This window comes from Thermobia domestica, chromosome 8 (genome assembly GCF_964235325.1).
Source record: "Thermobia domestica chromosome 8, izTheDome1.hap1.1, whole genome shotgun sequence".
In the NCBI taxonomy this organism is placed as follows: domain Eukaryota; kingdom Metazoa; phylum Arthropoda; class Insecta; order Zygentoma; family Lepismatidae; genus Thermobia; species Thermobia domestica.
In genome coordinates this window covers 172,421,413-172,438,862 of record NC_137461.1, presented here as the reverse complement: position 1 = coordinate 172,438,862, position 17,450 = coordinate 172,421,413, and the positions used below count along the sequence as shown (strand labels likewise).

At 35.0% G+C, this 17,450-nt stretch overlaps 1 protein-coding gene across 9 annotated transcripts in view; it reads right to left on the bottom strand.

Annotated features, from left to right (window-relative positions):
• Positions 1–305: 305 nt before the first annotated feature.
• sky (GTPase-activating protein skywalker) overlaps positions 306–17,450 on the bottom strand; it is a 493,757-nt gene continuing 476,612 nt past the window's right edge. For all 9 annotated transcript variants that reach the window (XM_081769280.1, XM_081769272.1, XM_081769271.1 and 6 more), the window contains one exon: positions 306–3,977. The gene's annotated coding sequence lies outside the window, so the exon portion shown is untranslated. The remainder of the gene's footprint in view (positions 3,978–17,450) is intronic.

The window sequence follows — 17,450 nt, the reverse complement described above, 5'->3', positions numbered from 1 at the left end:
ATTCTTGGGTGGCGCACCTCCTTGAGGAGTTTTCTTTCGTTTGCCTGGAGCAATTCACCATGTAAGGTGGATGGGAAAAGCAAGCTACTATTTAAAATATTTCTGTTTCGCCAACAATTTCGTTTAAGGAAGCAAATAGAAACGGGTCTTCGGAGAGTATGCACTTTCTGATTCGACTATATGTTTACAGTTGGCTTAAATGTGATCAAACATCCCATTCAGCATTACAAGATCTACAATTTTTGAAAGATTTGTACAGTTAAAGACAAATAGATGCTGAATTATCTGAAGTGGCTCTTTCTAAATTTTCACGCCGACTCTGGTACTTGACGGAGGAACACGTAGCATTGGGGTTTTTTGATGATGGAGTTACCATAATGGAAAAGCAAAAAATGGTTGAAAGAATTAAAACTATAAGGGGAAACCGTGAAGCAGCAAAGGGGCTTGACGCAGGAGATGATACCATAAAAATTCTTGTGAAAAGAGAAATCAGTGATTTTGTTACAACAAACAAATTTTCCTTGAGAGATTTAAAATACCCAAAGGGTTTCTTGAGTGTGATCCGACTTCATGGCCAAATAACAATGGCGATCTTCAAGGAAAGACAATAGTTTAATTCATCCACGTAACAAACGGTGTGCAGAAAGGGGAGTGTAACTAATAGAAGATTACAACAATGTTCTTACGAAAAATGAGGAACACAAACAGTTTCTTTGGCAGATAATAAAGGCCCACAGACAATCTTTTCCTATATGCGACAAAGTGAACTATGTAGCAAATAAGATTCATAACTTAACAAAAAGATACTGCATAAATAAGGGATATTTCAATTTCTTCCAAGTTATAATTTTTCTTTTTCCTCATAATGGTCTATGAATCATCTTGGTGGAAAAAAACTTTGTTCATAGCGAAACAAGCAGTTCTTTCAGTTTATGTAAAAGACTTCCAAAATTCTTACATGTTTGTGTTCCATAACTGCAATAAAACAACATTACATGAAGCATTTTGTTTTTCACACGTAATAACTCTTACAATACCAGATTTGTGTATATGGTGAAATGTTCTCAAAAAGATGTTACATGACCCTCTTCCTATTTAAAAATTTTGACCTGAATTCAAGATGGCGGACTTCAAGACGGCCGCCATGATAACGTATACAAGATTAGGTTGGCCTCTTCCTCTAGTTCCATTATGCAAGATATCTTTTCATTCCCTTGAGCAGTTTCTAAATTACGAGAGTTTATTCCGAGAATTATTATTATGTATTGTAAACGCATTCAAAATTTTAGGTCGTTTGGGGCACCATTTAAAATTATTCAATGGATCTAATTATTCTGCTGGCTTAATTTGGTTCCATATGGAACCATTTTAGGGGGTGAGTCCAGCCCTAACAAGAAAAAAAATAGCACAAAACTAACAATCATTAAAAAATTACTTAAGTAGTGTCAAAAAACTCCTCATACTTATATATATATATTATTATTAGTACAATACCTAACCTAGTGCCAGTGTTGCCAGTCAGAATTTGGGAGTCATTATCGTAACGGACTGTTCTTGCCTCTCGAAGAATCGCTGCGTCGTCAAAGATGGATTTCTTCCAAGGGCCTTTCTCTTTAGACACAACTTGCAGCAATTGTAATTTTTACAGACAATTTTTGTCAAAGTCAATGTTGTTGATGTTCCTCAATGTCGGCAAAAGCCAAACTGTGAACACCATAGGCTACGCGTACCAATCACAATTCTTTTACGGCTACGCCTAACTCAAGTACAGGCCATCCAAACTAGCCGTAGAACAGTACAGTAGCAGACTACGTTGAATGATTTTTTAAAAACATAGGAAGATTATAAATTCGTAAGATTATGACAAAGAAAGAAAAAGAAAAGAAAAACTGATATATGGGAAGACACTAACATGTAATAGAACTGCAATTGCATATCACGAAATTGTGACAAAAATGTCGAAACATTTTATACCAATATTGTGTTAAATTACAAATATAAGACTGCAAAATAAATACAAGTACAAGCGAAAATTAATGTGTACAAATTCTGTGTGCTACAAGTCACATTAAACTATTCACATTCTGACCCGAAATTTGTATTCAAAAACTTTATAACTACTAGCTTTATTTGGATGTTTAACCCCTAGACTCTGGGATAACAGTTAAATGAGAATAGTTTGCACGAAAACAGTTTATTTCATGCACAAAAGCTCCCTTTTACTTCGTTATCATGATGCTTGCAATTTAAATTCACCCAGCCAGCATTTCGCAGCTAGTAAGGAAGCTGTGATGTTTTTACATGAGGATTAAATGCAAGTATATCATGATTTAAAATATATAGTTCCTGCTACAGAGAACAAGAAATAATCATCTACTTTATTTGTTTACAGCTCAACCAGGACAATGACGTTAAAATAAACCTCTGATTTACGTATGGAAGGATATATAAAATTTATGAATTAAAAAAAAACGTATGCTTGATTAAACAATTAACATTTTTTTTGTTCCAAAAATGAAAATGCTTTGTTATTAACAGTACACTCATTTGATATAAATATCATTTGAAAGAAACTCACGAGTCAAAGGTGGTGTACCAGCGTTTGGAAGGTTTTCAATTAGAAATAAAACGAGATGTTATTTACCTCTCTGGTGCAATTTTAATGACAGCTACGACCACTTAAGGATGTGTCTCCACTGGAGCCGAATGCGAGTGCAAACTCATTTCTAGTGCTTTCACTGGATCTGTGATTTGGGAATGCAAATTACATCACCCTTCTTTAAACATTATATATGAAATGTTATGGTTGAAAATTATCTTAAGTTCCTGAGAGATCGATGACAACATATTAACTTTCAGTTTAACAAGACGAAATACTTTTCATTCTGTATTATATTGCAATTATGTTTCTAAATAAATATACTTTTGCTGTCGATTAAAGAACTAATATTGCGTTTGCTGCAGCTTAACCTCTTTTGAGAGGAATGACAATGCCAATGCACACTTCATAGTACTACTTCAAATTACAATATACCAGAATAGAATGGAAGTCAATACAACATAAATAAAATGTGGAACTTTCAACAAATAGTATGGTGTCGGACGCATACGTAGTTACGTTTAGTTGAAGCGTTATTTACCTAGTGTTTTATTAGTATGATTATTGAGTTCAGACTCAAATATTTTGATGAAATAGGCATAACAAAATTAAAATCTTTTCGATTATTTCATCTCTTCTAAAATTTATATTTCTACTCCACTGGCTTGGACTATTTAGTTAAATGCTATCTCTGTTGCCATTTTCTGCATCTGAACGTGCATCAGTTATATTGCAGAGGACGCTCTATTAGCAAGATTTCAACATGTTCGGATCGTTCACATAAGCATATTTTTATGGGAGTTCGCAATTCATAGGTTGGAAGCAGTGAAGGTACTGCAAATCATTTATACTTGTTGAGGAATTCCCGTTTGCATTGTGTTCCAACAGGAACTTCCCCTACGTCCGTTAGGTAAACTTTATAACCGATACCTGTATCAACTTTGAACATTTAAACAAGCATACACCATCATCTGCTGTATATAACTTTCATCTTACATATATTTAACAGAGAAGCTATACAACAAAGGTTCTCTAGAAATGCAATTAATGTTAAACAGCAATTGTTAACATTGTGATATGTACTGTACATTAGAAAAAACTAATACAAGTATTATTTCTTGCTTTCTTAATATACATACAGAAAAAAAAAGCAATTATGAAAGGAAAAGCAGACTACTTTATTTGAAATAAAAAAAAAATCAAAAACAGTCTGAACATTTTTTATAAAAGAAATATGTAATAAAGGTCCATGGAATTCTTAATATAATCTCACTACTTCATCAGAATGAACAGTGAAGTCTCTTGTTAATCACACTGATGTCTTCGGTCGATCATTACTGTACACTATCTGAACCGTTACTACGTCGCACAGTAGGTACTGAAATTTAAAGACAAAAACATGTCAGAACTAGCTTAATTTACATGCCGCACATAATTGAACTACTCTTCGAATACATGACATTTATAAATTAAAAATTACCTAAAAGACTACAATGGAGTGGCTAAACAGGATCAATGCAATGAATGATTTACGTACTATTTTAGAATATACCTAGGTACTACCATTATTATGATTAAAACGTTTAGGGCCTCCACGGGACCCTTTCTTCTACACTATAAGGAATAAATAAAGATACATAAGAAAAATTACATACACACACATCCTTTCAGCTGCAGTCCAAACTTACTGTCGTCAGCTTCTAACCTATTCATTATTCGTAAATTTCGAATCATTGATATGAAATATTTCATGTAATATAATTCAAAACAAATGCGAAATTCTTGATATATATAAGACTCGCATACTTTTCTTCTGATCTACTACTAAATTTGTATAAAACTGGTTTTCATTATATTATCTAATGAAAGAATTATTAAATTGGAACAAAACTATGCATTGTATACTGCAATATGCACTCGTCCAAAACAGTTCGAATGCCCAGGAATGCTTCCCAACTGTAAAATTAGTTTCAAATCTAAACATATTTAAATCTAAACCAAATAATAACAATCTAAAGCAAATTTAGATAGCCTACCTGAAGGTTTAGCATATTGTACAGTTGTAGTTATTAATTGACATAAATAATGAACTTGTTTACGATAAATATTTGGGGAACGTTAACTGAGAGAATGGGAAAACTTTAAGACAAAACGGAATGTACTTAAGCGATCTTGAAGAAGTAGTGTAGCAAAATACTATATACAATGGAGGTTATTCAAAAGCGTTATCATCAAGAATGTAACTAGTGCAGTGTTGCTAACTTGACCTGTACTTTTCTATTTTCACATGAAACAACGTCAAATTATTAAGAGACGCTGCTGAAAAACTCATAGCGCAACCCAGAAAGAGTGAAGCACGATTAAATTACACGATTAAATTACACAGTTTTAAAGAACATATCTCTGTATGTACAAATACACATTTTCTTATTAATACTGAAATTCTTATTGTGTTTCACAGGCTCCTGAAGTGTTCATGTGCACCCAACCAGAGAATTTTACGAACATCGAGATCAAAACTATCATCAAATTTTTGGTCCACCAAGGAAAGTCACCGAAGCAAATTGATCAGGAAATCAGTGAGAGACTACGGGACTCTCCTCCATCATTGCGATTTCTCAGCAGATGATGCTCCACGTGCAAGAAGACCAAACACAGTGACTGTTCCTGAAATGGTTGACGAAATTCATGACATTTTTCTTGAAAATCACAGCTCAGCAAAACGTGTGGCAGAGATTGTACGCATTTCTTGGAAGCTCGTAGGTAGTTTAATTCATAATTCTTGGACATACGCAATCTCTCGACAAAATGGGTTTCCAAAATCTGTAAGAAGATCAAAAGCGTAAAAGAATGAGAGCATCAAAGGAAGTCACCAAGTCATCACAATGCTGAACTATTTTTGTCACGAAGAGTAACTATGGACGAAACATGGTTGTTGCACTATGATTCTGAAATGACAGAACGGAATGGAGTGATTGCACTTAGGTTCCCTAGCCCCAACTAGTTCAAGAGACAGAAGTCGGCTAAGAAAGTGTTTGCAACATCTTCTGGGAGAAGAATGGAGTCGTATTCATAGACTATCCGCCCAAGGATCAGACATTTAATGTAGGGTATTACTCGATATTACTCACAACACTAAAAGACAATTTGAAAGAGCAACACCACAGAAAATTAAAAAAAAAAGAAATTCTGTTTCTTCAGGACAATGTTCCTGTCTACGGAACAATGCAAGCACAACCGATATTGCATTATCTAGGATCTCAATGTCTAGATTATTTTCCTTATCTCCCAGATTGGACGGCAGATCATAACAAGATCAGGTATAAAGATGATAGGGTTTTTATAGTTAGAACCGAAGAAAGAATACAGGAGATGATCGACAAAGTAGTTGACACTGGGAAACTATATGAAGTAGAAATCAATATCGAAAAATCGAAAGTCATGAGAATATACCATGGAATTACGCCCTTACGGGTCAGAGTAGAACAAAGAGTACTTGAAGAGGTCGATTATTTCAAATATCTGGGAAGTATTTTGACGAAAGACGCGTACTGCACCAAAGAGATCAGGTCGAGAATTGCCATAGCTAAAGAAGCATTCAACAAGAAAAGGTTACTCTTAACTAGCAGCCTTAATATGAGATTAAGGAAGAAATTGATCAAGTGCTATATGGAATACTTGACTTTATAGTTCAGAGACTTGGACATTACGGAAGTTAGAGAAGAAATATTTAGAAAGCTTCGAAATATGATATTGAAGAAAGATGGAGAAGATAAAATGGACAGAAAGAGTAACGAGTGAAGATGTTGTAAAACGGATACGAGAGAAGAGGACGCTTCTAGCCTTCATCCTTCGTAGAAAGGCCAATTGAATTGGACACATCTTGCGAAGAAATTGTCTTCTTCATACCGCCATAGAAGGAAAGATGGAAGAAAAGCGAGGAGTAGGAAGAACAACACAAGTGATCGATGATTTGAAAAATAGAAGAAAATATTGAGTGTTAAGAGGAAGCTGAAAATCGAGAAGCATGGAAAAAACATTTCCAGGCCCAAAATGAAAATTAAGAGAAAAATAATCCCTCATTAGTTCCAAGACTCGCCAAAAGGCGAATACTTAATAATAATAATAATAATAATAATAATAATAATAATAATAATAATAATAATAATAATAATAATAATAATAATAATAATAATAATTTCCCAAATCTAGTTCCGTCTGACTATTACTTATTCCCTAAACTCAAACAACACTTGGATCTGACAAGGAGTGATTAATGCTACGGAACTGTAGTGCGAGGAACACTTCAGGTTTTTTTTTTTTTTTTTTTTTTTTTTTTTTTTTTAAACTAGTCTGCAAAAACTGGAGGACCGTGCAAGGAAGTATATTGAACTTCGGGGAAAGTATGAACTCCTGGATTGGGCTACAAACTTTTCAGAAGCTCCTTATACATATACAGGATTAGTGTATAATAGTGAACAGAAATGTATGTCTAATACGTAGCATTGTTGCAAACTTTGCGAGTAATTTGAAAAAAAAATATTGCCAGAACCTTGATTCATAGACTCAAAATGAACAAGAAAAATTATGGTAGTACTAAAGTCACGTAGATATTAAGGGGATTATTCTAATCCTCAAATACAGAAAGGTACACCCTGTCTCAACAGTGTTGCCAGAATATAAAATTATCCTTCGGTAATGTTGTAAAGAATATTCCGAACGGAACTATTTCTAATACAACGCATTATCCATATATATATATATATATATATATATTAAAAAAATCAAGTATATAAACCAAGGAATATAAAAGTGGATTAAACAATAATAATCAACAAGAATTGAACGAGGAAAAGAGACTGAGTCAAAATCACTAATATGAATATCGTTTACCACTACTCAGTGTGGGCAAGTGGTTACCGTATCGACCTTTAACGTAGCAGTTTATGGTTCAGATCTTACCCACTGTACCGATCCACCTTCGTTGATAGAAGAAGAGCTCCTTCTTACATAAATTAAAAATAATAAATAGATTGTATTCGTAACGTAAAAAGACTTTAAATTGTTATAAAAATGAACATTGTATTTCTTATCTACGTTATTGAAAGAAAAAGAAGAAAAAGAAATTGCGATTTGAAATAACAAGCGGCTGAATGAAGAGAGTACCTAACCTTGGTGTAGAGGAATTAAAAAGACAGGTATTGGAAACCTTGCCACTAGTTTTCCTCTTCCAATCAGATGTTTTTTGTTGTTAATTGGTCTGGTGATGTGTACCTGGGACGCTGTTAGCTCCGAGTGTAGCGATTGTGGGGTGGAAAGCCTGATAAAAAGTTGAACATGTGAATTGTCTGGTTACATATTTAAATCGTTATTCGAATTTGTGGGGAATTTATTTAAAAGGAGCGCCGGAGTGAAGACAAGGAATGAAAATCGAAGTAAATGAATGGTAATGAGTAGAATCACTACTCATCTTTATTTGGTTTGTCTAGTAGCTTTGAAGTCATTTCTTGAATCAAGTAGAGAAAAAGGACTCTTGTGAAGCTATTTCATTTGCGGTTTTGACGTAATGAAGTTAGTCACTAAATAGTAGTAGGTTGTTTGGAATTCAACTTGTTGAGGTCAGAATTCTAATCGAAAGAGGGAAAAAACGTTGCTACTAGTAAATAAAGCTGTAATTTTTGTAAGTTCATTATATATATATATATATATATATATATATATATATATATATATATAAAACATTGTGACCTGTGAATGTGTAGTTTAACTGGTTTTAGGGTTGTGTGTGGCCGGGAAAGTTGATCCAAATGGTTGTTTTCTCATTCATAATTTTTCATTAGCCTGTGGAACGTGTTCGGATTTGAATAGAATCACAAATTTGAGAACTATCTACTTTATTTGCGTTTTCTGGCATAATGCAGCTGATTCCAATTACGTAGATTATTGAATATAAACATATTTGAAGGTATTACAAGAGCTTATTTCTATTTAACAGCGACCTCGTGACCTGTGGTTTGAATGTTAATGCGAACGTTAACATTAATGCTCTTTTAATTGTGATAAATTGGGACTGATTCTCATAAAAGTTTGCATGATAATTGAGATATTTCGGGCTCCATTACCGATTGACTATGAAAATAAACATTGATTTGCCAATTTTTGAGTCTTTCAGTTCTGACTTACAGAATAATAAAGGATAGTCTTAGCCTGTTAACTGTATATGTGGATTCGCTTCTCGATAGAGATTAAACATTGAAATAAGGTTATTAGACTATGAATTGTGACAATTTGGTTTCGACTCCACATAAAAGTTTAAATAGATAGCGACATATACTACCACTGAGGTGATACCTGGTTCAATTCCCGCTTTGAGAAACATGAAATTTTTCAGTATTTTTATTTTTGCGGTTAACGATATTTCAACCAAGAATATTGACCTTGATAATCAAGAAATTTATTTCGTATCTGGTTCAAGTAATTTGTTAAAAGTAAGTTCACGATTTTAGACCCGGATCTGCTTTCTTGTTAAAATCTTAATTGACGAATTAATTGTTTCACAGAATAATTATTCGGTAACTGTTCCTCACATCTGGAAACAAACACATACATACATACATACATATATACATACATACACACACACATATATATACATACTTACATGCATACATACATACATAAATACATACACATACATACTTACATTCATACATACATACATATATATATATACATATATAGATACATACATACATACAGTATGACGCTAAATTCATTGGACAAAAGCAGAGGACTGATTCCTGAGAGTAAAACAAACAAAAAAGTTCCAATAAACATAGGGCGAAAACCCAATCGTTTACGTGTTACAGGCTGCCGAAAACATGAAAAAATCAATTCTAAAGGTCCATAGCTCCAAAACTATGGAATCTACTGTAGTCGGGTCAAGACTTTACTTAGGAATTAGTATGTGCTCCATCCAAAAATACATGTTTTAGAATCATAAGATCATAAGGTACTCACGCAACAATTTTTATGAAGATAGTTGGAGAGTACGGTATATCATAGGCCCGTAGTCAACCTCCCTCTATAAAAATTGCCCTATGAATGGCCTATTCCTGCGACTAGTGTAAATTAGGATTAATATCAAAAAGGTTAATTTTGAAAAAAAATTGTGCATACTTCAACCGCTGGTCATTCTCCTCTTTTGTTGTACAATTTGATTTCCTTCTATAGAGGTCGCTACCATTGTTGCAAAAGAATAGTCCTGATATGCCTCAAGATCCACCATTGGTGTATTCTTAAAGTTGCATAATAACTATTTGGATTGAAAATTAACAATTATGTTGTTTATGTCAACCCTTTGCTCAATAGTTTGTAGCTTGTGTTTATCAAGGATGTAGTGTAGAAACGATACGAACAAGATGCAATCTATCTTTTTGCTATCACCGGGATAAATGCGTGGCCAACGGAAGTAACGTAGTGCGCTTGTCGATGCTTTCTTTTTTCTCTTCCGGTAACGTTGACTTCTTATGTTATTGTACAAGTATAGAAGTGTTTCTTCATACACTCCGGACGGCATTGGACATTTTAGGGGGATACATTCACGAAACAAGAATCCATGACAAATCTCCCTGTTCCTATGTATGTACGAAATAAAGCGGACAGATTCGGAAACTCATTAATGCTAAGATTATACTATCTACAGACGATAAAAGCTTCGCCTCGCCACAGATTATTGTCAAGAAACCAAATACGAACGAGTTTAGAATTGTTTTGAATCTACAGCGTTCATTAAATACCTGTCGATGCCATTCCAGTCAACTGAGAATGTTAAACATTTTGACAGGCAAAAACTATATAACGATCTTAGATTTCTCGTAAAGCTACCACCAACTCTTGCTCCATCCAAAAAGCGGTCGACACATGACCTTCGAGGTCAATCATACATGAAAACCTTAAATTTTTCATATGCGTGATGGGGCACAAAACTAGCGCGCAACCTCTTTTAATTGCATTTACCATGATTTTGAACGGATTAACGAATAAGATAGCATCTTTTTCCGAAGACCGTGCTGGGAGGCTACGCTTTTCAACAATAGCTATCGTATTTAGAATTGTTATTTAAAAATACGGAATTTTCTTGCTTCACCTAAGAAGACAAATTTATTTTACTCAGAGCTGAATGTCCTCGAATATTTAGTATCAGACAATTCTATTAAAATTTCTCCATCAATAGCAAAACAATTGAGGATATCAAGATCTTGTCACAAAGAAAATTTTGAAGTTTTGGCTTATGTTCTCACTTAGGACACATATCAAGGATTTTGCTATGAAAATAGAATCTTTTCAACAAATGTTTCTAGTGCAATTATTTTGCTTTTCAAAAAACAATCTTGTGGATTATTCTGCTCCTGGTGAGGGAGCTGTAACGTTCTGTACCCTCACGTGTAGGCAACTACTGTAAAACATGCTTCATTCACTAGCACGTGTTATTGTGTTCAAAACATGATCACCAGCAGACGATAGAAGGACGAAAGGAAGACTCGAAATTGGTTCCGAAGGAAATCGAAGATGGCCGGGCCTCATCTCAAAGGTACTTCCCTTCAGAGGATATTCATATAATTGTACCTCAAGTGAACACAAACATCAGTTCCATTGCTGATCGCTAACCTTCCTAAATTATATCCTGAGACCTTCTTGTGTTACTTAGATTTCCTTAAATCCAACCCTTCATGCCGCAATGAGGAAAGGAGTATTTCTAACTACCTACCCTGGAGGCTGCAATGAGCAAAGAGGTAATCCATAACTATACTAAGTCACCATCCTAGGCCGCTGTGGGATAGAAGGTTTTACCTTTTAATCTGAAACCACTTTTCGTGTGCTGAAGTTTTGAGTCCACATTGGAAAATATCTTATAAATTTTGTATTATTTACAAGGACCGTAAATTTTTTACGATATTATTTTTTTATTAACACGGTGAAGGATTTTTCAGAATTTTATTAGATCCTACCAAGCAAAATATTGCAGCATGATAATCAGCTAAGCAGTTGGATATCATCATCGACTTCATTGGAGGCAAAAGCATTACAGCCAAGCCGCATGGTTTTACTACCGACGATGCAACCATAATACTGATCTGAGAATAAGCGAGCAATTATTTATCTCAAATTAATTTAGGGTTGTAAACTTGTTTCAGAGGCATGCCGAAAGATGTGTCGCGTGGACATTGCTCTCAATGAATTTGCTTATACCGGAATATATTCACTGAATCCTCAGATATTTACAGATACCGACTATCTGTCCATAAATGTGACTCGTGCTGCAGGACGTTACACTAAGCCTACCTATGAAGACCTAGAAACTTCCACTTCGGTAGCAGTTGAAGGAAAGGGAGATACTTCTTGTTCGTCGTCTGCAGCGGATTCACCTTCTCTACATATGATCGAGGAATAAGAATCTTCTCGTCCATGAACTAGTAAAGAGCTCTCCATTAGTGAACACTTATCGCCATTGCCCGAAAATCGCAAGAGTCGTTTAGCGTCACAAAGCATAAGAACTGAAGAGAGTGAGATACTAAAATCTTCACCATATATGACGCAAATTGAAAGAAAAGTAACTTCAGCACACGAACTACCAAAGGAAGGTCATAAGAACCTAATAAACTACCTCATGGACAAAGAGAAAATACGACCAGTTGAACAGGAAAGCACCACTGAATACATAATTTGTAGTGAAACGTTCAATGAAGGCTGGGTGGAGTGTGAATCCTGCGATGGCTGGTCTCATGAAGCTGTAGCCCTATTGAATCAACAGACATCCATTACACATGTTATCACTGTTAGTTTCGTGTGTAAGTGTTCTTATTGTTCCTTCCAAGTGTAGAATACGTTTTTCAAATATCTTACGTTCCCGGTGGTACCCCTTCAATATTCCAAATATGTGAAATGTAGCGATCAGTATTGTCACTTGTTTATTTCATATATATTTTTTTCATTTATGTTGATATTTTCGGTTTGTCAATAAAGTTCACGTCCATATTTCAATCTTATTTTCGAACAATTTTACATCTTATTACCAAGAGGCAGCTCAATGTGTTAAAGTGTCTGGGCTACTCCTTTTCCTCTAAGAAAGTGAACTAATATTCGCATGTTTAACTTGCTAGATTTACTTTCGGAAAAAGCTTTGCATTCTTCAGTTAGATGCTAATTTGTGCAAAACAAAAAGTTGTGCGCCATTAAACTCCCCACCTGAAATTAGAGGAGGCAATGCCTCTTGCATCCTCCTTCCGTCATATTACGGCACTACGACTTTTATGATTCATGATGCAGGGATAACCATGTTTTCAAAGCTTTTGTATCTATTCCCCACAGCCTGCAAATATGGAACATAAATTAAGCTCAAATACAGCTCAATAATGTGGTCAGAGCTGCAACATTTACTTCTTTCACTCTTGAATACAATTTATAAAATACAGTTACTTTCTTTTCCAGTAATTCTACTTGATTTGCTATATCTATGCGATGTGAATTTTTAAATCAGTGTACAAAAGCCATTTTTCTCTCAACAAGTGAATGTGAAACAGATCAAAGAAAGATACAAAAATCGTACGGACACAAACTACCTGAAATCAATAGGTTCCGCTAAAAAACAAAAGCCAAGGATAATATCGACATTATCAAAATGGTTGTGTAGCATGCGAAAAACGTTTTAGACATCAATGTCCAGCTAGGAGTGCGCAATGTCGGAATGGCAGCAAATATAATCATTTTGCACATTATTGTCCAAACTAGTATGCAAATAGATACCAAAGATGATTCAATCAGCTGACTTAAACATTCAGATGGAAGAGAAGACAACCTTGAATTACAACAAGCATCAGATGACATAGAACAAATACAAATCTAGAAAATGAATAAAACTTTAATTCAATGGATATTTCGTGTTAAGCTTCATTCAGGTAGCCAATACAGATAAGAAAGTATGTTCACTGGTAACTAATCTAATTCGGTTAGTACAACGAAATTCAGAGGTAAAACAAGAGAAGCTTGAACATAAAAATCGATACCAGAGGAATCAGATCTGTAGACGCCACATCGACACCCAGTTAAGAAACAGAAAAACATTAATATAAGTCAGGGAATACCTACGAAGTGAACAATAATAGAAGAAAAAGACAGAATAGGAATAATAGAAAAAGTTCAAAGAAAATATGGTAAACAGATGAACGTAGAAAATAAAGTAATGAAAGGAAAGAAACAGAAGTAATCCATACAGAAAAATAGACAGTAGAATAATAAAGACGTGCAAAGATAAAAGAGGTGGTGAAGAGAGAGAATTAATCAAGGAAAAAATGAGAGAAAGTAGATGTTGAATTGAAAGAAAAAGGTACAAAAAGAAGGAATGATGAAAGGAAGTCGGAATAAAACAAATGGTTAAGAGACAGGTGAAGAAGGGAGTCAGGAAGAAAAATAATGTGTACAGGTTTACTTTTGCGCACCACTAGAAACAACTGTTGAAAAATTATAATTCTTTCACTAATTTCCTTCTTATTGTCCCCTAAAATGCTTCCCCTGGGCGACATGAAAAGCTCCCACTTGGCATAGAAAAAACTTAAGAGGGCCACATGACGTAATTGTTGAAAAATTAATTTTTTTTCACTATTTGTCTATAAATATGGTTTTCGGATGTTTAACATAAATACTACAGTTAGTGTTGTAAATACGTAGGCAAGTCAAGAAAGACTTGGACTGATTTTTTTCCCGGCAGTTCTGTTAACGCTGGAGCTTCATAGTTTGGCATACAAGTAGGGTGGGTCTTGCTGTGCATATATATAAAATGTTGTTAAGGAATCATTGCATGTTTGGTAACCACGACTTTTTATTGCAGGTGATGTTCTGCGCCGCCTCTAGAAGTCGCCTGTAGAAGAAATGGAGTCATTACGAGATGAACAATTTGCAGCTATACGGTTCTGCTATCGCCTGGGGAAAAGTGCAACAGAAACTCTAGGAATGTTGAGAGCAGCCTACAAAGATGACGCTCTGCCACGAAGTACCGTGTTCTGGAGGTTCAAAGAGTTTAAAGAGGGCCGAATGACAATCACGAAAGCTGGTGGACCAGGTGTATCAGCGTCAGCTGTTACTGAGGTGAACATTAACACGGCAGCAGTCATTGTTAGAGAAGATCGCCGCATCAGTATCGACGATCTGGCAGCCGCACTACGCATATCTCATGGCAGTGCCTTCACAATTTTGCATGACCACCTCCACATGAGCCGAGTGTGTGCTCGATGGATTCCGCGACCCTTGACACCAGAGCAGAAGGCCGTTCGAGTGGAGACTTGCAGGGAGCTGTTGCAAAGGTTTGAGGATGGTGGAGACGCCTATATGGAGTCAATTGTCACCGGCGATGAGTCATGGCTTCATCATTTCGATCCTGAGGGCAAGCAAGCCAGTACGCAGTGGAAGACACCAGGTTCGCCCACACCAAAAAAGGCAAAGATTGTGAAGTCGGCAGGCAAGGTGATGGTGATCTCGTTCTTTGATCATCTTGGTATGGTGTATCAGCATGCTGTTCCCTCCGGCACTACTGTAACTGCAACATATTACGTGTCAGTCATTCAGACCTTACGGCAGCACATTGCGAAGAAACGACCAAACCTTCGCAATGGCGGCTGGAGACTCCACCATGACAACGCGAGACCACACGTGGCACATGCTGTCCTCGAATACCTACATCAGCACAATATCAACTGTGTGCCACACCCACCGTATAGCCCAGATCTCGCACCGTGCGACTTTTTTCTATTCCCTGCCCTAAAATCCAGACTGCGTGGACACCGCTTCTCCGATAATTCCGAGGTTCTGAAGGCATCGGAGGCGGTTTTGAAGGACCTCTCAAAGAATGGCCTGCGACACGTGTTTGAGGACTGGAAGACTCGAATGAAAAAGTGCATTCAAATGGGCGGGGACTACTTTGAAGAGGATCATGTGCCTGTTGCTGAGTAATAATAAATTGCCTAGAAAAAAAATCAGTCCAAGTCTTTCTTGACTAGCCCTCGTAGAAAAAAACGTTCGTATTTTTTCAGAAATGTGCGTTTTTTAAAAGAAAAAAACTGCCTCTCGTTTATTTCTAAATTTCGTTGTTGTTGTTGTTGTTTTTTTCAAATAGTCATTTGTAACGTGTCTTATGTCATATAAGTCTGAAGTATTTTTATGTAGGTGTAATTACCATAAAATGCAACATAAATTAAACACTAGATACTGATACGGTACAAATATTTTAGAATTTATATGAGTAGCGTACCTACTAATAATCCGGGTTTTTGTAGTGTTTCACCAATATCAACCAAGAAATAAAGGTATAAATGAAAATTTGTTTTTTCGTGGAAGTAGGAAATAATAAGTCGAAATACTTTAATAAGTACGAAAATAATATCACGAACAGTATAAAATGCAAATAACTTGTCTAAAGGTAAAAACTAATACTAATTTGCCTACTAATATTTTTCTAAATATCATATAATTTGTCGACTAGATATGTGATATACATCGCCGCCTCTACCGTATGTGCAACACGCGCATTTGCACGGGGCTGCAATATATGTCATAAGTATTTTATTTAAAATAAATATTTCTTGTTGGAAACAGATTTCATGATCATGGTAGTTAAATTTACTAAGCTGACCTTCTCTTTGAATACTACATTCATAAATTATGTTTAGGTCGCATTAGTTTGTCACATGGTCAGTGCTAAAGCAAATGGTAAAATAAATCCCAGAACAAATTGCTTGATTGTTGTCAAATACAAGAACTCAATTATCGATCGCTATCCCCTTTGGTTAGTTATCAGAGTTTTAAGATGAAAGCTTATCTTGTCTTTGTCGCAAATATCATATAATAAGTGAATTATCACTTAATAGTGCATAAAGTTTTTTATTAACATGGAACAAAATGAACAATTAAAATAATAATTTTCAATGCGAATAATTGGTACGCGGAAGGTGAGTAAATAGTCAAAGCATCCAAAAATAAGAATCCTGAGGCCAAGGTTGTGTGAACTAGAAAATAAACTTTCCCACAACAAGCTATAACATAACACCTAGCTGATCTCGATACGTGCATCTGTGATCTGATCTATTGTTTGCAAGAAAAATTAAAAACAAAATATCTGGTAATGTTCTGCTGGACAAATACCAAAAAATAACCAACACTTTATATTTGTATACATAACAATAATATTTATTAGAAAACTGTTATTTGGACTGTTTAAGATTCAAAAATATGGTGTTAACTAGTTGTGACAAACAAGGACATTTACGAGTATAAAAAGACAGATTTTATAAACCAAGATAATTTTTTCGGAATCAATTGATCATTCATTCGGCTTCCACCATTTCGGATTCACATAGTTCCGTTCAGAGCTTCGACATGAAGTCTCTTAGTAACTGTCGTCAGGACATTAAATATAAACTGAGAAAGAAAGTGTAACTAATGTATGGTGTTGTATGACAGGTTAAAATTATCTATTGGCAATTTACGCGTTTTATAGTAATTGTATGCTTCTTTCTTTTCGTGTTTTATTTGTGTATCTAACCTATGTGTAATTGTTTCTTTTATTCTGAATATTAACTAATTACATTATGCATTCTTATTATTATTTTTATTCAATCTCTTCTATTCTACTATCTGTCACATCTGAATGAAATGTCATGGATCATTTGGATAATGGTCTCCATGTGACAGGCAATACGCTATAACTATAATCCCATTATACTACCCGTTCCATTATTGTGGTATACTACGAGTAATACACTTTACTCACTACACCGTTATAAATCAATTTTATATTTTA